Source organism: Panthera onca, chromosome B1, assembly GCF_046562875.1.
Source record: "Panthera onca isolate mPanOnc1 chromosome B1, mPanOnc1 haplotype 2, whole genome shotgun sequence".
Lineage (NCBI taxonomy): Eukaryota > Metazoa > Chordata > Mammalia > Carnivora > Felidae > Panthera > Panthera onca.
This window is the reverse complement of record NC_138342.1, coordinates 203981933-204004200: the sequence shown is the minus strand read 5'-3', so window position 1 is coordinate 204004200 and position 22268 is coordinate 203981933. Positions and strand designations below refer to the sequence as shown.

Below are 22268 nucleotides of genomic sequence, written 5' to 3'. Positions count from 1 at the left end.
GAAAATAACGCAGCTCTGGAACGTTAATAACAAAAAGTGTACAAGACGTCTTATTACAAAAATAACTTTGCAGCCGCCGCCCCCCGCCAGCGAGCCTGTGGTTCACGTAGAATCAGTGGTGTTCCCCAGGGCAGCGTGATGAGTGAGGGACCAGTTCCTGCACTCCCTGGCATCTGAGGGGGAGTCAGCAGATGTGACTTCTTGAGGCAGAAGAAATTTAAATCTGGGTGTGGTGATCGCCATTCCAGCATCTGGATGGGCCCAGTATTATTAAAATCCTTCAAAAAGCAGTCAGGACAACTCCACAAAGGATCCTAATGGCAACAAGAGTCTCCTCTAATGGGATTATAATGACAAAATAATAAGAGCATTAAGCAAATGGAGATGAGAGCATTAAACATACTGATCTCCAAATAGTTGGGAGAACAGCTAAGACCAGCAAGAACCCCACCGAATATCCCCCACGAGGAAAGAAACGGTATTTGAGCCTCACGGAAGCAGGCGTAGGGGATCTGTGTGTGCGTTCTTTCCCAAAAACATGCTGTCGCCAGGTGATTGCGTCACGCTTTTCTTAGTAGCATGCACCTGACTTGCGGCCGGGGAGGGGAGGTGTTGTGCTTTGACATTTGAGCAGGAAGTGCTCCTGGTTTTTACAGTAGCGGCTTATGCTTGCGCCTGGTGATGGCGGTCTTCCCTTGTCACGTCGCCTGTGTTTGCCCCGTCGGCATCGGGAAGGACCAGGATGTGCTGACACTTGATCTGAAGACCAGGTGTCTTCAGGCCAGGTACAGGGACTTGAGGACAGGTGCCCTTGCTTGATCGTGCTTGGCGGGTATTGTGCTTTTACCCGTGGAGGTTCTGTTTTCCCAACGGCGTGAGCTTGCTTCGTGTCTCTGTGTCACATTTGGCAGTTCTCCCCATACTTCAGATTTTTTATTACTGTTACATGTGTTATGGTGATCTGTGTTTGAGGTTACAGCTCGCTGAAAAGCTCAGGTGATGGTTAGCATTTTTTAGCAATGAAGTATTTTGAATTCGAGTATGTGCATTATGGCAGACGTGATGGTATTGCACACGTGAGACAGGGTAGTGTAAACGTGTTTATGTGCACCGGGAAACCAAAAATTCACTTGACTTGCTTTATGGCGTCTGAGGCGGAACTGGCATTGGCCCCGAGGTGAGCCCGTTCCTCCTGAAGGTGAAGGTGTCGGGCGACCGGAGCGCCTGGCACAGGCCAGGCCTGAGGCCCCACCTCTCAAACTTCAAAAAAAGAACCCGTAAAAATGATCAAAAATCAAATGCTTTTATTTTCAGAAAACTCTTACATAGTGTTTTTGTCTATTTGTTTCAGAATAAAATTATTTTATACCTATATACGCTTGTGGTAATAATTTACACTTATTTATATAAAGTCTGCATAGCGTATTCGGGATCTTGAGAGAATGCGTGTGAGTGCATTAGGGTCACCTGCCATCAGACCGTAGGGTTAAGAAATGCTGGTTTGCGTGAGGAGTATATCCTGACGTTTACCTCACGGTCGTCGCCTGACATCCGTGTACCACTTCCTTGGTATGTTTTGTTCTTTCAGATGCTCTGTTGATGCAGGTATTCTGGTCGGACTCCCACAGTCCGTGACCGTTGGCACGCGGAGGGGACTGCGTGTGGGCTCCGCGTGGGCGCCACGTGTGCAGCAGGCTCTGCCTCAGTGTGTCTTTACTGTGCACTTCCACACGCATCTGCTCCGTCGAATGCCCTCGACAAATGCACAGGGAAAACCAGCATAATGACTCCAACATCGAGTCAGAAGATTGTTTCGCAGAAAAAGGAAGGGGCTTTGGCCTTACCCACCTTGATTGACGGACAGCATCGGTTCAAGTCTGTGTATTGATTTTTCGGTCCATCTCTGTGATCAGGAACAGTAAGCCGTCCGCCTGGTTGGTAAGGCCAACCCTCCTCGAAATTTCCTTTGAGCCAGAAATCCACCTTAGTGTCTCAGTAGGGTTTTCGAAGTGCCCCTGGCCAGAAGAAGTGCCTACCTGTTCATTTTATCAGGTTGTTAGGTTTGAACAATTTGCTGAGTATTTCAGTGCTAACATAGTAGTAGTTACTTAAAAACTGCACATACAAGCTTCCGATTGTAAGTAAGTCCTGAGGGTGGAAGATAGAGCACGGTGACTGTTGTTCGTGACACCGTGTCGTATATTTGCAGGTGGCTAAGAGACTCAATCTTTAACGTTTTCTTCACAAGAAAAAAAAATTAGTGACTACGTGTGGTGACAGGAGTTAACTACAATTATTGTGGAGACCGTTTGCAATATATACAGCTATCTGTTAGGTTGTACACATGAAACTAATGTTATATGTCAGTTGTACCTCAATGAGAATGCACGTAAACTGAAACAAAGATACTCACATCTCATTGTCAAACAGCCGTGTGCACTTACTAATGGAACACGTATCCCCGTGGGCTCTCACGGCTTCCCTGACTTGCTATTTCCTGTTCCCATACTGAGTTTTTCCTTGGGCCTTGAATGAAGGGCCGACCAGAGACCCAGCCTCACAATGATATGACCCATTGGAAGGAACATAGTACAATTTAATGAAGAAACTGAACTCTCTTAAGGTGATGGTTTCGGTGGCCCGACAGATATTGAGGACTGGTCTCTTTTCCTTGAAAGTTTAGGTGATCTGGTGGCCTTGTCCCCCAGGGTGCCCTGGAGCACAGTCTGGGGACTGTGATGCTAACACTTTCACTGTCTCCCTGTGAGTCGTGCAGTCTGGGGTTATGGCACATGCACCGTGTGCCTGCCCCTGGGTGAACTCGACACACAGGGGGCTCTGGTGGAGCTTTGGCCCTGCAGCTGCTGGCGGTGGGTAGAGTCTGAAGCACAGAGCTCTGAGGGTCCCTTGGGCACCCCTCGGCCAGGCTGAGGGAGGAGACCGCCAGCAGCCAGGAGACGCCGCGGAGAAGGCAGGTCTGGAGTCAGCGGGTGGAGGGAACTGCGTCGCAGAGAGGGCGGGTGCGAGTGTGGGTCAGCTGGAGGAAGGGACCTTCATGGCCAGAAGGCCCCACGGGCAGGTGCTTAAGATCCGGGAGGCACTGAATTCTCTGTTGAAGAGTTTCAGGGTTTTATTGTGAAAAGTGTGCATCCGTGGAAGTGTCAGGGTTTTATTGTGGAAAGTGTGCATCCGTGGAAGTGTCAGGGTTTTATTGTGGAAAGCGTACATCCGTGGAAGTGTCAGGGTTTTATTGTGGAAAGTGTGCATAAATGTACCTCTTCACCATTCTTCAGTCTACAGCTTGGCGGCATGAAGTCCGTTCACAGAGTTGTGCGAACATCATTTTCATCTTGTTCATAGTCCCAGAGACCCTACACCGCCGCCCTAGCCCCGGGGACCCCACTCTATGTTCTTCTGTATGAGTTTGCCCATTCCAGGCACATTATCATTACTTGACCTCAGTGAGTCATATGGTGTTCGCCCTTCTGTGTCCACACATCTCACGTGCCATGACGTTTGCAGGGTTTATCCGCGTTGTGGCGCGAGTGAAAACCTCATTCACTTCTCCAGCAGAATAACGTTTCTGTGTATGTGTGCCCCGCATCTTGTTCATTTCTCTAGTGGATGTTTGGGGAGTTTCCACCTCTTGGCCCCAGTGCGCCTGAGGCCCTGCTCTCACCCCCTTGGCTCTCTACACCCAGGGTGGCATTACCAGATCATAGGTTGATCCCGTGTGTAACTTTTTAAGGAACGGCGAAATTGTCCACTGCGGCTGCAGCGTTTTATGTTCCCACTAGCTGTGCACACAGCTTCCAGTTGTCCACATCACTCGTTACTTGTTCTTTTGAACAAGTGGATGTGAGGTGGTCCCACGGCGGCTTTGACTTAGTGTTCTCTAGGCAGGTGGTGGTGAGCCGCTTCCCGTGTATTCACTGGCCATCCGTAGGTCTTCTGTGGAGACATGTCTCTTCAAGTCCTTTGACAATTTTTGAATTGCTTTCTTTTTGTTGACTTGTAGGAGTTCTTTGTATATTATGGATATTAATCCCTCCTCAGTCAGTCTGATGATTTGAGAATATCTTCTCCCATTCCGTGGACTTTCATGAGGAGGTTGGATTTTATTATTGACTAGAAATATAGTAAGTCTTGATATCCCAAATTTCTTATCTATTTCTTGTCATATTCAGCCCAATCAGACGCCAGTGTTTCTTCTTCAGAAAGCCTTCTTTCTCTTGTCCAGGTGTGTCCCTTGCTGCTGCTTAGAAGTTAGCTGCCCCCCCTTCTCAGCTTGCCTGGTCCTGTCTGACCGCTTCCCCTCGGCACGGAGAGTGCACAGAGCATTTGAGAGTGGACCCCAACCTCCTGGCTGGCTCCCATGGGCACTGCCTCTGCCTCAGCCGCAGAGTTGGCGGAGTGGGTGTGGTGGCGCCTAATGGGGTGCGTGTGCAAGTTACTGGTGTGCTGCACACCAGCACGCAGAGCTCCACCCGTTATGCAGTAAGCACTCAATAGTTGCTGCTGTTTTCACGTAGGTGTTTTTTATATTCAGTCGGACTGGAGGAAGCATTGATCGTGTTTGTACTGTCTCCTGAGTTCTTTTACCCCAGGTACGAGGAGTTTTCAGCAGTCAGCCGAGGATGTGAATTACTGCTTCGTGCTTGTACTGCAAGGGGCTTTTTCCACGGAGGGTTTATAAAGGATTTTTATGAAGTGATACAGATTGTCTCTTTGTAGGGGAAAAAATATATAGCCCTATAAAGAAAACCAGCGGTGCTCTCGACGGAAGTGAAGGCCAGGAGGTTTAAGAAAACGAGGATTCTTTGCTAGAATGTAGAATTATCTTGAGAAATAAATGCCACGGGCGTGTTTGAAAATTTGAGGATTTCTGAGTCTCAGCACCTCCCGCCTGTGAGTACTAGAAGACCTGCTAACACTTACAACCACATGGGACTCTGCCAGGCACCCGGGGCACCCTCATCCTTCTTCTGTGTGGCCTTGTACTCAGCGTCAGAGCCGGCACCCCTGGTCTGGGAGCCGAGTACTCACTCACGTCCATTCGTGACTGTGGGGCCCTTACAGGCGGCTCTGACCCTCCCCCGGCTTCACACCGAGAACCGTCTTAAGACGGACTTGTCAGGCGGATACATTGGCCTCTAGGCTCCTGTTTCTGTCTACGCCTTTCCTTTAAGGCAGTGAGTTGTTTGGAAAACAAGAGCTGCGGCTCACTGATACTGTGGCTCGGAGCGCAGAGGGTGGACCTTGGGGTCTGGCCGGTTTGGGTGCACGCGGTAGACGGTCAGCACATCCCCTCAACACCCAGCTGCCGATGGGCCTGGAGCTTGCAGACGCGGAGACCTGGGTGTGGAACCAGACACTTCACCGCGCTGCCTGGACCCGCCTGCACGTCTCTGAGCCTCAGCTTCCTCCTCTGTTCGCGAGGCTCTGAGGGTGCAGTAGGTGCGCAGCCGTACGAGGGCGTCTCCTCCGTACCGAAGCCTGTGCTGGATGGAAGGAAGTGGCGGCAACAGGCCGTCCGGTGCCGGGCGCGCCTGTTTCACCCCGTGTCCCACAGGTGGCTTCGGGGCGTCAGTTCCCACCCGGGGGTAGAAGTCGTTTCCGGGTTTTGTCGGAAGCATGTCCTTGACAATCACAGTGGAGAGAGCCCTGGGCTCAGACTTGGCGGCCTCGGTCCCGGCCCAGGGCACCGCCGGCCTGCGTGTCCTCGCGCATAGAGGCGGGTGGGTGGACGGGGGCTTGGTGCCTTCCGATGCCAACGTCCTCTGCCTCTGTCAGGTGTCAGTGTGTGCTGACCCCGTGTCCACCATCAACAGCAGAAACACCCCAGCTGGCAGCTGGAGACCAGAAGCGCCCCCCACCCCGTCGGGAAGCGCCCTCCCCCTTATTTCTGAGGGTGTGGGTGCAGATTCGGCTCGCCCTGCTCCAGACCACAGCCAAGCCCAAGCCACCGACCTGGGACTGCCTGCGTGGACCATCCCGAGGAAGGGCCTGGCCCAGAGAGCCAGTGCGGACGTGCTCAACTCGAGTGTCAGCACCCCGGGACCCAGCCGGCGTGCAGACTCACTCGAGCACGGCTGTGTTCGGAAACAGGCTGCCACTGTTGGGTCAGTTTTCATCGTTGTTGTTATTTAGTTTGGGTCGCCGCGTGTGGTGTGAGTGACCGACGTGAGAAGTGAAACGAAAGCCGTGAAGACAAGTGTCCGTGTTCTTCATTGGCCGTTACAACAGCAACAGCCTGAATGTGCCACGTCTGACCCCGGGCAGGCTGCTGGACTGCACGGCACCGTGATGCTGACTGCATGCATGCGTCTAAACTTTGAGCTGAAACAGAACAGCCGCCAAGTGTCTCAGACATGCTTCCAAGTAAGAGGGAAGTAAAGCAAGTATTTACAGAGTTCGTACTCTGTGTGACGTTTCACGCATCTCCGCCACAGCCATGGCGGCGCTGAGGCTGGTCTGGGCCTTTGCCAACACTGGCAGAATATGGCGCCGTTTGGGCTCTCGTTCTGATCCGGGAGACGGGCATTCTGGAACCGGCTCAGGAGGCCTGCCTGGCCTGACTGTCCCTTGAGTACGTTTTAGTGCCGAGTGTTGGTTATGGGTGGGGCAGGTACATGAGCTTCAGAGTCAGGCTCGGGCCTCAGATGGAATGCTGTGTAGACCGCTTATTTAATCCCTTAGAACCTTAATTTACATAGGTGGAGAACAGCGTTGTCAGGATTAAACGAAGTAATGCATGTGGTTAGCACACGGGTCATCTCTGAAACATCAGTTTCCCTGTCCGTTCCCCAGGTACGGAGTGAGTCAAGGTGATTCATGCGGAGAAAATTTTGCAGAGAGAAATGTTTCAAAGGAGAGTAGACCAATCAAATTTATATAGGATTTTTTATGATGTTTCATAAAATGAAACCCTGATAAAGCCTACAGCGTATCTGAGAACAAGCATCCTGAATGGCAGAATTTGGTTAAATTCCCTGAAAATCTATAATCCGTCAGGGGAAGATGGTTTGAGATGGCTCTGTTCTGCCTTATGGTTCCTGTCCGTCCCCAGATGTGGGACTGAGGGAAGCGTGTTCATGACGGGCAGGAGCCGTGTGGGTCAGGGTCCTGGAGCTTAGTCCATGGGTGCCCTGACATGAGTCCCCAAGTGTTTCAGCGCCTTGATCAAACCCTGCCCTGGTGCTGTCCTCTCAGGACGTGGGGTTGGGCAGGGCTGGCGGGAGGAGTCTGCGTGGCCCTTTCCACCACACGCCTTCCCGGCGGATTTCCTTTGGGTTGACGCTAACAGGAGCTGACCTCATCCACGGTCCACGTGTTGACAGCCCGTGTGGCTTTCCTACAGCTGCCTGGTCTCCTGGGCGGCATTGGCGAGGATTTCCTTCTCCAAGGACAATTTACAGCCAAACTCCCCCAAATGTCGGGACATGAAGGGGCTGTGTCCCCACAGCAGCGAACAGCCGTTAGGTGACCTGATTTGGAGGAAAGAAGAAGGGCCCTGTATCCATCAGGCCCCGCGGCCTGTCCCGCACCATGTGGCTTAATGTCTCGACACCCTAGGAGGGAGTTTACAATCACGAGCAAGTACGTGGGGAAATCGGGATCAAACCCCTATTTCTCGTCCTGCCTCAGCCCTCCAGGTCTTTTCACCGCACGCACCTTGGACATTTCCCATTGTTCCAGATCTTCTCAGCTGCTGTCTCTGCTGGGCAGCTGCTCCTGGGGGTTGGCTGTGACCCGGGTGGGACATGCCCCTGGCACTTGGCTCTGAGGGCGTCACGATACAGGAAGGCATCCCTGTGTCCAGTGTCTTTTCTGAGTGACAGGAAGACGAGGGAGGTCCTGCTCTGCAAACCTGCAGGGGTCTTACGGGGGGACATTTCCACATCTGCACCTCCCTCCCCGCTTGTTCCATGCAGGTCACATCTCCAGTGACCACACAGGCAAGAAGCAAAGCCCACTGCCTGAAAACCTGAGGGACCCCTGCACTCCCCCCGCCGCAGCCACCTTGAACCTTGAAAACCGCGGGACCCCTATGCTCCCCTCCCTCCCCACAGACACCTTGAAGACCCTGGGGACCCCTGCACTCCCTCCTCCTCCCCCCACCCACCCCCGCCACTTCCCAGCATCTATTGTCTAACTGTGGGCTTTTGTGGTTGCCCCGGAAACCCTGCCAACAGACAACCAGGGCAAACTCCATGTTTGCCCAGATGTTCTGCGCCCTGGTCTTACTGTGGACCTTGGGAATTTCGCTGTCTTCTCCGTGAGGCTGTCCTCACCTTTCCTGCTGGGGCTGGGAATCAGTCCCAGTAGACAATGAGCTTCATTTCCACTTGCAAATGCTGCTGCTATGTCCGTGGAGCTCGGCTGTACTTTGAGGCTGGCTTCCTTCCAGTGTGGATGAACAGATGATAGATGGGTTCTCCTAATGTTTATCTGCTAATCCCCGGTGCACCTGTATGGTGTTGTAACAGCACACGTAAGTATATGTTATGGTAAGAAGTTGATGTTGTCTGTGGCTGCAGCAAGCTTCCTCAGAAGGACTTCTGGCCCTCGATGCGGCTTCATGCGGAAGCTAGCCCACAGCTGTAGGAAGAACCCCTCCAGAAGGGTCCTGGACCTGTTTGGCTCTCGCAGACTCTGCCACGACCCGTGCGTTGTGGCCTCACGGTGTCGCGTGTTGGTACTTCAGATGGAGTGTGTTCTCTTGCCCTAAGTATTCTTACCTGCTTGGTGCCCTTAGTGTTCAGACCAAAAAGTAGGCACCAGATCACCTGCAAGCGTGTCCCGGGATTTTATGAATGTGCGTGTTTAATGAGAATATACATTTTAGCTTCAGGGTCACCGTGAAACCCGGAAATATCAGTGTCCACAAACTGAGGCCCTCCAAGTCTCTTGGCAAAGTGTAATGTTCATTCTTTGCTCCAAAGCTTTGGTTAACACTCAGCCTAAGAGTATTTTACTGCCTAACTTCATTTCTTAGCTGTTCATTCCGCGTGAAGGACTAGAAATGTGATTTCTTGGTCTCAACTTAAAACGTCTTTGGCAACACAGGAGATCATCAACAGATTCCTCGTACATCTCTTTCTCTTGTCCTGACCTGGCTTGACCGCTGTATAGTTTGTGGCCTCAAAGTCCTTCCAGAAGCTGGTGTCCCCTGGGCCACGTGCGCCCCCTTCTCTCCTGGACACTGCCTGCCTGGCCTCCTCTTGACCTTCAGATACCGTCGTGCCTGGGCTCTGACCCTCCAGCTTGATATGCCCCCTCTGGCATCAGGGGTCACGTGTCAGCCCTGCTCCCCTGTCCCCCGGCCCCGGCCTGAACCTGGGCCTGCGCAGTGCACGAGTCCTGGTCTTCTGCGTCATTCCCAATTGTGCCAAGGACCCCGCTGTCCCCACTTGTCTGTCCTCGGGCCCCACAGCCCACCAGCACTGCAACTTTTACGTCCCAAACAGTTATGCATCTCCTCTCCACAGCTGCCCTTCTGCCCCCATCCCCTCCCACCTATGCCTGCCGCCCCCCCATCCCGCTTCCATCCCCCCTCTGTCCCCCCATCCCCCCTGCCCCCTCTCCATCCCCCTCTCCATCCCCCTCTCCATCCCCCTCTCCATCCCCCTCTCCATCTCCCTCTCCATCTCCCTCTCCATCTCCCTCTCCATCTCCCCTGTCCCGTCGCCTGCTCCCCCATCACCTCCTCCCCATCACCCCCTCTATCCCCCCCGCCATCTGCCCATCACCCCCTCTGTCACCCCATTTCCTCTTCCATCCCCCCTCCTTCCCCCCTCCGTCACTGTCCCCCCGTCCCTCCCTCCGTCCCCCCTGCCCCGCTATGTCCCCCCCTCCGTCACCATCCCCCCACCTCCTCTCCATCCCCCTCCATCCCCCTCACCCCCTCTTCGTCCCCCCCTCCATCACCGTCCTCCCCTCTGTCCCCCCTCCATAACCACCTCTGTCCCCCCTCTGCCCCCTACTCCGTCCCCCCCTCCATCCACTGCCCCATCCCTCCTCCATTCCTCCCACCCCATCCCCCTTCCTTTTCCCCCACCCCATCTCCCCCAGCTAAACCTCCTTCATGTGCCTTGGGAACTTTCCTAAAAGACTCTGAGTTCCTGAAGGACAGGATCCCACGTTACTTGTCTAGTTCTGATGCCTGTGTCATTGTGAGTCCAAGTGGATGTGTGTGAATTTTGGACAGCCCTACGGTTGCCTCACAAGCTGCATTTACACACGGAGCAGACACTGTATCTCCATTGGCGTTCGGGGATGGTTGGAGGACTGGGGAGCCCGGGATAGTCACAGCTCAGAGGAGATCATGGCGTGCTGAAGCCTGGCCAAATGTATATTTGTTACAGGTGACACCAGACCTCAAAAGCCATCCCGTTTCACTGTATGCACGACCAGTTTATGCTACATGTGAGTGCATTTTGCTGTAGCGACTTAGGAAACAGAATACTAAAGCAAATGAGACGATGGGGTGGTTGGTCTCACATGGCTCATGTTGTATTTATACCTGAATTAGACACCCGTTAACTCTTCTGTCGAGGTGCTGAGAACAAGTCCAGTGCTGCTTTGTTCTGTGCAATAATCTCAAAGTCCATAAACATGCCTGGAAATGATTGAAAAAATGAAGAGTATTACATGCAATTAAAATAAAGCACTTAAAAAAATTTTTTTTAACATTTAATTATTTTTGAGAGAGAGAGACAGAGCATGAACAGGGGAGGGGCAGAGAGACAGAGAGGGAGACACAGAATCTGAAGCAGGCTCCGGACTCTGAGCTGTCAGCGCAGAGCCCGATGCGGGGCTTGAACTCATGAACTGTGAGATCATGACCTGAGCCGAAGTCAGATGCTTAACCGAATGAGCCACCCAGCCGCCCCCAAAATAAAGCATTTTTATTGCCTTAGACACACTTTTATATGGTTAATGTAGAAAACCAGATTTAAGTATGTAAGAGAACAGTTTGGTGGGAGTCAGGGTGGAATTGGGGAGGGGATTGTACTCATTTATGAAGTGTTGCTATTTCTGTGCACACTCGGTTTTTTATTTTTATTAAAAAATTTTTTTAACGTTTATTCATTCTTGAGAGAGACAGAATGTGAGCAAGGGAGGGGCGGAGAGAGAGGGGGACACAGCATCGGAAGCAGGCTCCAGGCTCTGAGCTGTTGGCCCAGGGCCTGTCGCGGGGCTCGAACTAAAGAACCGTGAGATTGTGATCTGAGCCAAAGTCGATGCTTTCAGGAAAATACTGAAATAACTCGAATCACTGATGAAAAGTCTGAGTGATGTGTTGTAAATGAGGCTCAGCTGTGACGATGCAGTGAGGAGAATCTTCAAGTCCTTGTTTCTCAGGGAGGTGTCAGTAGCACTGACATGCTTGGAGAGATGGCAGACAGGAGTCTGTCTCCCTAGAGAGCCAGCTGTCACCCCCGTGTGGACGCTGAAGACCTGACACCCAGGAGGCCCCTTCCAGCACCCACAGTCTCCTCCCGCCTCTGCCTGTTGGCAGGTGCACATAGGCTTCATGCCAGGAAACAGTCCGTTCGTGGAGGTTCCCTGGCCCCTGCCTCACAGCCTCCTGCTCCTCTAGCCCGGCACTAGCTGGGGTCTCCCCCAGAGTGCCCAGCTGCTTAGGGGGATCCGAGAACACAGAGCTCTTCCTGGGTGGTCTGGGGTCATGATGGGAACGGAGGAGTGAGATCTGGCTGAGGCTTTGGGGTCCTGTGTCCTCAGTGTGGGGCCTTGGGCAGCAGCGTGGAGACTGGTTTGGGTGCTGAAGGCACCCTCCGCGGGGACCGGAGTGTCGGGACGTACAGTTCACCACGTTAGCAAAGTGCCTCCTGTGACCGAGCCTGCCCCTCCTCAGAACACTGGAAAGATGAGTTTTGTTACCAGCCATTACGTGGAGGTGGGTCTTCGCAGAAGGTGTGTGGGTTCAGGGGTGTTCCGCAAAGAACCTGCCTGACATTGATCTGCACGAACCGATCATACTCGTACCGGAATGCCACGTACTGTGATACCCACTCCCCCAGCCTGTGTAGTTTCCAGGGAGAGGAAGAAAATCCCAAGGGCAGGTCAAGCACACCTCCCAGGGGTGTATGTAAAGAGTACTGTGCCCAGTTTCCCTCGAAACAAGCATCCTGGAACTTCGACATAAAAAGGGGTCGCCTCCCTGGGAATCGCACCGTTTTATACCCTTTCCAGAATTTCTCTCTGGGACCCTTCGTGGGCCTGGAATCTATCCAGAGGGGGTATCATTTGACCTGGGTGGAGTTTACGTTCGGAGGTATTGATTGCCACGTTCTTCAGCAGAAGTAAGTGGTTAGGTGGCCTGCAGAACCCTTGCGATGGACTGTTGTGTTCACTGTGTGAAAGTCACCCCAGCAAAATCAAGAGTCCGGATCGTATGATCCTCATTTTGTGAAACTGTCTTGTGACTTTGGCTACTGTTTCAACTGTTTCTGAGGAACGTGCACTTCGAGGTGTCATGCTGTACGACTTGGTTTTTCAGATTGAGGGATTGGTCCCCATCGGTTCTCATGGAAGATGAACTCAAATACAGAAATTAGTTCATGAAAATTACAAAGCAAATCTTACCAATCTCAAAATACTGTTTAAATATCTGGAAAATCTGGATATTTTTACTTGATGGTTTTCCTTTTCAGTTTATCTTACTAAAAAAAAGCAAAGTAATATATATATGCTCTAAGGCATTGAACCACTACAGGAAATTAGAAGGTGTTCGTGAGAACTCCTGCCTCTGGGGAATAACCACCGTTAAACACCACGTCCAAATAGTGCAAACTCTAGGAATACTTTGAGTAAATGAGATTGTATTCTGTTTGGTCCATTTTACAGAAATATGAAATGTACTATTCAGTCTTAACAGAAGCAGTAAGTTGATGTGACGCTGAAGTCGTTGCCATTCTTGACACAAATATCTCTTCGTTCCAACAGATTTAATCCCTTAAAAGGCCTTCTAAGAATAAAAAAAAAATTGAACAATATTGGGAAGCTTTGAGAGAATGAGTAGTATTTTTATATTCTCTCCTTTGTCCCAAGACCTGGAACGTGCACCTGTGCACACGCACGTGTCTGTGCCATGGAACCAGCCCTGCGGAGACTTCTTCTCCGTTCTGCATGGGCTCGGTGCTCCCCACCACCCCTTTCACCGTGGCCTTTCTGTCTGGCCAGATCTGTTCTGATTCCTGGTTGGCTGAAGGGGTTCTTCTTAGCACCGGCTGTGGGGGTTGCGGCTTTTTCCTCCTGGATGAGAACGTCTGTCTCCTGCTCTCGTTCTCCAGGGAACACTTGGCTCATCTCACCTTCCTGGGTTGTACGACTTCTGGGAGCTCACCAGACGCTATTCCCTCGTCGTCTTGCCCTGGACATTCCGTCCTCCTCCACCTGGCCCTTTCCCCTTTCCTTTCCATGGCCAGATTTTGTGATGCGGCTGACGTGCTCGCCACCAAGGTGCACAAGGCCGTGTTCCCTGAGTTGTTGGCGGTGGAGAGGGCCGACGACAGCCTTTCTGCCTCCAGTGTCCTGGGGCCGCAGTTTCCCACAGAACTGCCAGAGTCTAGTGTCGTATCACATCTGCACGGTTGATGGTTTTTTAAAATTTTAGACTTAAATCTTACCTATGCATGTCTTGTACTGTGTACGGATGGCGTAGAGTGTCGTCAGTCCTTTTCTGTTGGAGTTTGCGGTGATTCCTTCATGGCAGAGGCCCCTCCTCCTCCGATCTCGGGGGTTATTTTGGCCCCGCGTGTTTCTGCTTTCCCGTGAGGGTGTGTGGCGCTTCCTCTCCAGCCGAGCCGCTTACCCGCATCGGCCTGTGTATGGTCGTCTGATCTCATTTCCTCTCTGATTTCTCTGTGTTCACCTTGACTCTTCCATGGCAGGAACATGGTTTCTGCCTGTATCTCTGCCTACTTGCTCGTCCCGACTGACTTCTTGGTTCCGTGATGCTGGTTTAATTCCCTCCTCTGACTTTTTTACAAGGGAACGATTGCCTCCGTCTCGTCTCTTCTCATGTCATTAAGATCCAGAGGGGACGGTGCCGGAAAGCGCCTCTCCTCTGTCCGGGTCCAGAGGCCACATCACTTGATGGTGGTCCAGCCAGAAGCTTGCTGAGCGACTTTTGGACAAAAACATAATGTCGTGTTATTTCCATGCATTTGTTTTTAATGTTTATTATTTTTAGCCCAACCTTTGGCCACAAAATATTTAAATAATAATTATAGTTTTTCAGATATTTCCTCTGTATAAAACCGCTTTTATGACACACCATTGCTTATGAAAGTGCTTATGTTTAGAAGGTACTCTGTTAAAAAATATTAGGTTTGTTGAAATTTCTAAAGTAAGTTCTAGAGACAAAGGCCGGGGGGGGGGGGGGGAAGCTGAACTTTGCTTAAGGGTAAAACACAAGTAATATTTTAGAATTGATTTAAGCATCACTGTTTGGTTTCAGCTTTCAAAATAATGCTGAAGCTCTGAGCATTACCTGGGTTCATGAGCATGGCGGGAAGCAAGCCATCTTTTCCCAATTCCTCTAGAGTATTTGCAAGTATTTGCAACACGACCCTAAGAACCCAGTGAGTTGACTCCATGGTGGCAGGTGCTTATTTCCCTGTGTGGTAAACCGTAATGGCCCTTCCCCTTCCCCTTCATCCTGGGGACCTTGCTAAGCACTTCTGTGCACCTGCCTCAGCTGCTGTCATCACCCCGTTTTATAGATGGAGAGTTTGAGGTGCTGAGCACGGTCCCTGTGGAGGCTGCACAGCTAATGAGGCGTGATGACAGGCTTTGTACCTTGGCTGTCAGACCCCAGGGCTCTTTGTCACCACATTAAAAAAAAAAAAGACACTACTACACAAACAGTGTTTCTGGCTGGTTTTCAAACCTTTTCCACCTTTCCTTACGGTCCTGTGACCTGTTGTAATTAAGGGGAAAGAGGTCTTAGTGAGATGGTCACAGTGAACGTGTTTAACTAAACCCATGCTGAGGAAATTGTCGACAAGAAATGAGTGGTTTGCACTAAAAAGAGCCAAGCTTTGAAAGGCCAGAGTTTAGTAGGATACGTATTCAGTAGCACTTAGGAACAGTCCTTGGCATTGAGGGGCGGCATCAGGAAGGTCAGCAAGGTAACAGGGGAGCCTGTCTGCTTTCCCTTTCTGAGCATGGGAGGGGTATGGTCACCAGTGTCCCTGGCCAGGCCCCTCGAGGTGGGGGATGGGTCAGGTGCCTGCAGGGGAGGGGGCATACATACACTTTGTGGGGGTGCTGGTGTCCTGGGGAGGTCCTGGGTGTCCTGTGGGGGGGGCCTGGTGTCCTGGGGGGGGGGGTCCTGAGTGCCCTGTGTTGGAGGCCTGGTGTCCTGGGGGGACTGGTGTCCTGGGGGGGGCCTTGGTGCCCTGTGGGGTGCCTGGGTGCCTTGTGGGGGGCCTGGTGTCCTGTGGGGGGGGGGGCTGTGTGCCCCTGTGGAGGGGCCTGGTGCCCTGTGTTGGGGGCCTGGTGTCCTGGGGGGACTGGTGTCCTGGGGGGGCCTTGGTGCCCTGTGGGGTGCCTGGGTGCCTTGTGGGGTCCCTGTGTGTTCCTGTGGGGGGCTGGTGTCCTGTGGGGTGCCTGGGTGCCTTGTGGGGTCCCTCTGTGTTCCTGTGGGGGGCTGGTATCCTGTGGGGGAGGCTGTGTGCCCCTGTGGGGGGCATGGGTACCCTGTGGGGGGGGGCTGTGTGTCCCATGGGGGTTGGGTGCCCTGTGGGGGGGGCTGTATGTCCCATGGGGGTTGGGTGTCCTGTGTGGGGGGGCTCTATGTCCCATGGGTGTTGAGTGCCCTGTGGGGGGGGCTGTGTGTCCCATGGGGGTTGGGTGCCCTGTGGGGGGGGCTATATGTCCCATGGGGGTTGGGTGCCCTGTGAGGGGGGGGCTCTGTATCCCATGGGGTTTGGGTGCCCTGTGGGGTGCTGTGATGTGGGGCTTAGAGCCTGAGTACACTTGTTCCCAGCAGTGTCCCCTGATTCCTGAGTCCATCACCATTTTTAAAAAATTTTTTTAACATTTATTTTTTTTTGAGAGACAGAGAGAGACAGAGCATGAGCAGGGGAGGGGCAGAGAGAGAGGGAGACACAGGATCTGAAGCAGGCTCCAGGCTCTGAGCTGTCAGCACAGAGCCTGATGCGGGGCTTGAACTCATGAACCGTGATATCATGACCTGACCCGAAGTCGGACGCTCAACCCACTGAGCCACCCAGGCGCCCCCCATCACCACTTTTAAAAGGGACAAAGAAAAACAAGATGGGTCCTAAATGACACAGGGAAGTGCCCAGTGGCTGAGAGGGAGGCATGGCCTTGAGGAGCACCCAGCAGGTGACAGGGGAGAGTGTGTTTGCTGTGGCTCCTGTAAGTGCCGCTCCCCCTCCCCCACCCGTCTACACAGCCACAACTGGTAAATGGAGCTAATTCGCTGTCAGCACAGTACGTTCTGTGCTCCCACTACGGCACATGGGCTTTTATCGTGACCGGGAATCCCAGTTTGAAGTCAGCCTTCTTGTGTGCTCCCAAGGGACGTGCTGGAGGGACTTGGCCACGTGGGTAGGCAGACCCGGTCCTGAGCCAGCGCCTCCACCCCTGCTTCAGCCCACGTGGCCTCCAAAGACTCCCTGGAGGGCGGGCTCTGTCTCCCAGCAGCTGCTCTGTGTGGCCACGGCTGTGGGAGCAGGCAGCAGGTGCACACGAAGGAGCCGTGGCCCAAGATCCCACTGCCCTCGTTACCTTCTCCTCGTACTTAGGCCTCACCGCGGCCTCCCCTTGGCTGGCATTCCTGGATGCTAGTTTTGACGGGAGCCCGGAAAAAGAGCGTGCAAACACTTCACAGGTTACACTGTTGATGAGCCCGGGGCCCGTGGATCCCGTTACAGATGTCACAGTCGGCGGCCGCTAGCAGGACCGCTCTAACGTGTCTGCGGGTGGATGGAGCATTTCTCTGGCCACGTCACTTTCTAATGGAGTCCTCTCTGGTGCTGACGGATGGCTGTGTAGCAGACCACTTCACGGCTTAGTGCCTGGAAACCACAGCCAACATTTATCGTTTCCAGAGGCTGAGGGAGAGCTGGGCTCCGTGGGCTGGTCCCTGGCCCTGCCGTGTGACGGGCCTGTGGTCGCCGGACTCTGCGGAGGCTGGGATGGCCCAGATGCTCGCTCACGGGGCTGGCAGCCCCCGCTCTCTTAGGGCTGTTGCCCTGACCCCTTGGCTCCTCCAGGGAGCGCCGTCTGGTGCGGCCGGGCTCCGCGTGGGACTGCTGAGTGACCGCACAGCCATCAGGGGCAATGCACAGACCACTCACGATTTTCTCAGGTGTGTTTTTACCGTCATGTGGTGTTGAAACTATCTTTTTATTTGGTGCCCATCCCCGGCGTTGTAAGTTTGTCAAGTACCAGGAACATATTTTAAATCTTTTATCCCCGTGTTTTATTCCCGTGGAGATGCTTGAGCAAGCACCCAGCGCCTGTGAGAACAGAACTGACATGTAAGTTGTTTTTGATTTTTTGGCTTCTAGGATATTAAAACCGTCATTTCTAATTGACCTGTGGCAATGACAATCTCCCTAGGACCGTCCCTGGAAATGGAGGCGCTGGCTGCAGGTACCGCGTGTTTGTGACTCTTGATGCGCGTCTCACTGCTTCCCCTCGGGGCGGCACAGGTTTATGTCTCCAGGGGCAAGCCCCAGCAAGCCCTTTGTAGCAGCTTCCCCAGCGTTGGCTCGTTTTCGTTTTGTCTCCTGTCTAAATAAACTGGCTGAGCTAAAGGAGCGGGTCACTATTCCTGTGAGTCGCATTTTGAGATTAAGGTTACTTGTGACATAAGTAGGGGGGCTCTGGCTGACCGAACATGCGTGCAGTTTTGGTGTTGACTTGGCTTGCACCTGCGGTTTAGGGCCAGCTCATACAGAACTGTGGGCATGTATTGTAAGCACTATTCTGGGATCCGGATGTGTGCTTTCACCCTTCTAGCCCCGTGACACGTGTGTGTTGGAGAGGGCAGCACGCCTGAAGGAGTCAGAGTCTGTCCACAGTCATCCCGCTGACCCTGTGGGCCAGTTATGGCGAGAACTAATTATCAACCTAATTTCACTATCTGATAGATTTATGACCATGTTCCAGTAAATGCAGAAGTTTTGTTTGGTGCCAGTTAGACCGTATACCAGCAAATTGAACCCTCTTCCACGTTGTCCTGTCCCCTACTTTGTAAGATCCACTTGACATGATATTGTGCATGAATCGTCACGCTGTCGTGTTTTATATCCTCCAACTGCGTGAGAACATAAATATCACACAGTGCACAAAATTCACCGCCCTGGGGAGTGATCCTGTGTTTTGACTGTAGTGGTGGTTACAAAAATGTGTGTGTGCCTGAAAATATGGTGGTAGAACTGTCCACACAGTGTTTCCACGCCAATCTCCTGCACGTGTTGTGTGGTGTTGTCCTACAGCTGAATCAGGTGTCCACACTGGGGGAGGCATACGCAGGGCCATTCTGTACTTCTCCCGTGTCTTCAAGTGCATCTGTAGTTATTTAAAAATAAGAACAGTCTTATTGGCACCTCTGTGAAGAGTTCTTAGCACATGGTTGAAAATCACTGACGTCACGCGCAGGTAGGAATCCTTTCTGCCGACTCCCTCACAGGGTGTTTGCTCGAGGTCTTGAGGGGACAGTTGCTGACCTTGATTTTCTTGGAGTGAAGCTGTCGTCCTGTGAGTCCCGCCCAGAAAGTTCTATCTTGAAAGGATGCCATGGAAAAGTCAGCCTCCTCCTTTGTAAGGCAGCCCTTCAAATATTTGATGCCTGTGCCGTGCTGGCTACACATCCTGATGTTGAAACGGTGCCCGTGTGGCAGGAATTTCCTTCCCTACAGCTTCGAAGATTTCTCTCGTCACATACTTACCCAGCTCCTCTCTGGGACTGTGGTCCCAGGTGGTGTTTTCTGGGAGTGTGCTCCAGACGTCTCTGGCCAGCACAGTGAGAACCCAGGTCTCGTGGAGATCGCAGGCAGCAGGGTAACGTGGGCGAGCTGTGTGTAGGGATGTCAGAGGCCCTGGGCCAGCCCGTCCCGGGGCCGGGGGTGGGGGGCATGCTCGGCTCTCACTTCATTGTCTCCAGTGCCGTGTGATTTCTGGAGGTGCACCACGGGGGGACACGATCGGTGGCTGTCCTGAGGACCCTGTCCTGCTCTCATGCCTTTGGCTGCAAGCTTACTGAGGCGGGGTGAAGGGACAGAAGTGGCATTTTCATGCTGCATTTTATTTCTCTATTTTTTATGGGCAATTCTTTTTTTAGCTTTTTAAATTTTTTTTTTTATTTAAAAAAAAATTTTTTTAACGTTTATTTATTTTTGAGAGAGAGAGAGCATGAATGGGGGAGGGTCACAGAGAGAGGGAGACACAGAATCTGCAACAGGCTCCAGGCTCTGAGCTGTCGACACAGAGCCCGACGCGGGGCTCGAATTCACGGACCACGAGATCGTGACCTGAGCCGAAGTCGGACGCTTAACCGACCGAGCCACCCAGGCGCCCCTAGCTTTTTAAATTTTAGTACAGTTGATGCACAACGTTACGGTTGTTTCAGGTGTAAACGTAGGGGTTCGACAAGTTGATACTATGGTGTCTCGTAATGTTGGCATAGCTCAGGATCGATTTCACTAGACATCTTAGTCGTGGACAGAGTCAGGTGACTTGTTTACACGTCAGAAGGGAAAACGTCCCGCTAGGCAGATGCTGTGCCTAAGGACACAGAGCCCCCCTATCTGCCTTGAATCCGTGCGGTCAGCGTGGCTGCCTTCTGTCTAGGGTGTTTCCTGTAAAGATGCGAGTGCTTTTCTGGGGCAAAATATACTTAACGGACTGGCCGGCTCCAACGCCGTCTGTTTGGGCGTAAGCGGGAGCAGTACCTGGCAGGGTCATAGGAGCCCCAAATAGGCAGGCAGATGATGTGGTTATGGCTTTCATCTGGTAAAATCTGTTTTGTGTCTTAACTGAAGTTGTGATTTTAGGAACAGGGTTTTTGGCTTATTTTGAGCTCAGAAATAGGAGAATTTGTGTTTCTCAGATTTATAGCAAATGTATTTTAAAAGAGAAAATGTGCTATAATGGGGGAGAGGGTTATACCCATTCTCTGGTGCTCGGTTTCTGAAGAAGCATTGTGTCCCTGACAATAAAATGCCCTGTGCATGGGAGCAGATGTGTCCTCTCTAATCTGACGGGTTACAGAAGCTGCGGATGTATGCTTTCATGTAGTCGAAAATGACATATATTCTCCAGGCTAGAATAAGTTTTTAAGTATTTCCTATTTTTCACCAAAATTGATTAGAAAAGCCAGATCCTGATCTATCTCACCATCAGACATATTTATTCTGAAATTAGAAAGTATTTTTTAAAATTCCAGGTCAAAGGGCACCTGGGTGGCTCAGTCGGTTAAGCGTCCGGCTTCGGCTCAGGTCATGATCTCACGGTTTGTGAGTTCCAGCCCGGTGTCGGACTCTGTGCTGACAGCTCGGAGCCTGGAGCCTGCTTCGGATTCTGTGTCTCCCTCTCTCTCTGCCCCTCCCCTGATTACACACTGTGTCTCTCTCTCAAAAATGAATAAACATTAAATGGAAAAATTTTAAATTCTGGGTCAAGATTTTGATCAGGAGATAAATGTCAGTTGCCACTTAGAAGTATTGCAAAAATTTAAAAAGGTCGCTTGGAAATTTATACTTCAAATAGTATATACAAGGCCATGACATAGCGAGAAGTGATACTAATCATATTGTGTGATTTTAACATGATTGTGATCATATTCTAATTTGTAACAATTTTTAAAAGGAATTATGTTCTTGAAAAGGGAACAGTGAATATTTGTACGTAAAATCATACTTTCTTACTGATTCACAGTAACTTAGATGGGTGACTGTTCCCACATGAGGTAAAGTTTAACGCATAGAAACATGACTTGAAATCCTACCAGATGCTTAATGTGGCCGTGGTTACTGGAGCAGCTCTGCTGTCCCCTTGGTCGTGCGTCCTGCATCTGGAGCGAGGGAGCCACTAGCTACTCTTAGTGACGGGCCGCGTGCTCCTGACCATCAGCTCGCTGGGCGCCCGGCCACCTGTGACATGTCGGCACAGTGGGTCTGCTCCCTGCCTGCTTCCGGGGGAGCCCTGTCCCTCCCATCCGTCCGTGCAGGGATGCCGGTGACCAGGTGGGTGACACCGCTAGCCACACAACCTCCAGTCCACCCCTGGCCGGAGCCCGGGAGAGGAGCAGGGGAGGGCAGCGTGCAGAGGCCCCCAGTGCATTCTGTCCCCAGACCGTCCCTGCGGCTTCTGCCGGCAAACCTCCCAGACACCCTGTGATGTCATGCCTTGTTTACCTGAGACCTTAGGGGGTACATGTCCTCTGGACGCTGGGGCCCTGCTGCAGGCTTGGTCTTGAATGGCCCATGTCCAGGATCCTGTTCTTCCCTTTGGTCAGACGGCCGTCCTCATTATAAAACGTGCCGCCTCTTCAAGAGCCCTCGGGTGCTGACTTGACTTCACTGCCTGCACAGCCCTGTTTTCCCTAATGCTCGTCCTCCTGGCCTTCATGAAGTAGATTCAACTTCTTTTCATTAAGGCCCAGTCCACACGCATAGCAGGAAGATACCCAGTTTCCATTTTATCAGAAATTTCATGGACCTTGTGTGAGCTCACTGTGTAACGAGCAGGACTGGCTGTCTTTATAATGGCTTATTTCACCCAAGGAGCACACAGAGTTTTTGAAGGAGGATCTAACTGTTGAGAATTCGGCTGTCATCCAGAGTTAATACCTGGAACAGACCTTCACAGATGTGCTGATGTGTTTCTTCGTAAGTGTGGAGGATGAAGTGGGATGTCTAAATGTGAGTGGGGCTGTGAGCTTTCCCTGGTGGGCTTTCTCCCAGGTTGAGTGCCCAGCCTGGGGAGGGGGTGGAGTAGGGTATTCACGCCCTGTGTCAGCAGGGAGCAGAGTCTGTGACCCTGACAGAGCTCGGGTGTTTTATTCTGCTACGAATTTGCATTGTCAAGAACCAGAGATGCCCCTGATCATGTCAACCCGCCCTGTGTGCAAAATGGGCACCGTCTTCTTTGTCTTGAGGCGTGTAGTCCTTGCTTACGTAACCCTGGCGCTTTGCAAAGCCAGGTGGGACTGACTTGAGAGATTATTATCTAAACTAGAGAATAATCAGTAGCCAAGG

The 22268-nt window shown here is 52.1% G+C and overlaps 1 protein-coding gene and 1 long non-coding RNA gene across 6 annotated transcripts in view; one reads left to right on the top strand and one right to left on the bottom strand.

Moving 5' to 3' along the window:
- DLGAP2 (DLG associated protein 2) overlaps positions 1–22268 on the top strand; it is a 777915-nt gene that overhangs the window by 226747 nt on the left and 528900 nt on the right. The window lies entirely within an intron of this gene.
- On the bottom strand, positions 6885–8040 carry LOC132691466 (uncharacterized). Its single transcript, XR_009615790.3, has 2 exons — positions 7675–8040; positions 6885–7487 (listed from the first exon to the last, which is right to left on the bottom strand). It is a non-coding gene; the product is annotated as an uncharacterized LOC132691466 (long non-coding RNA).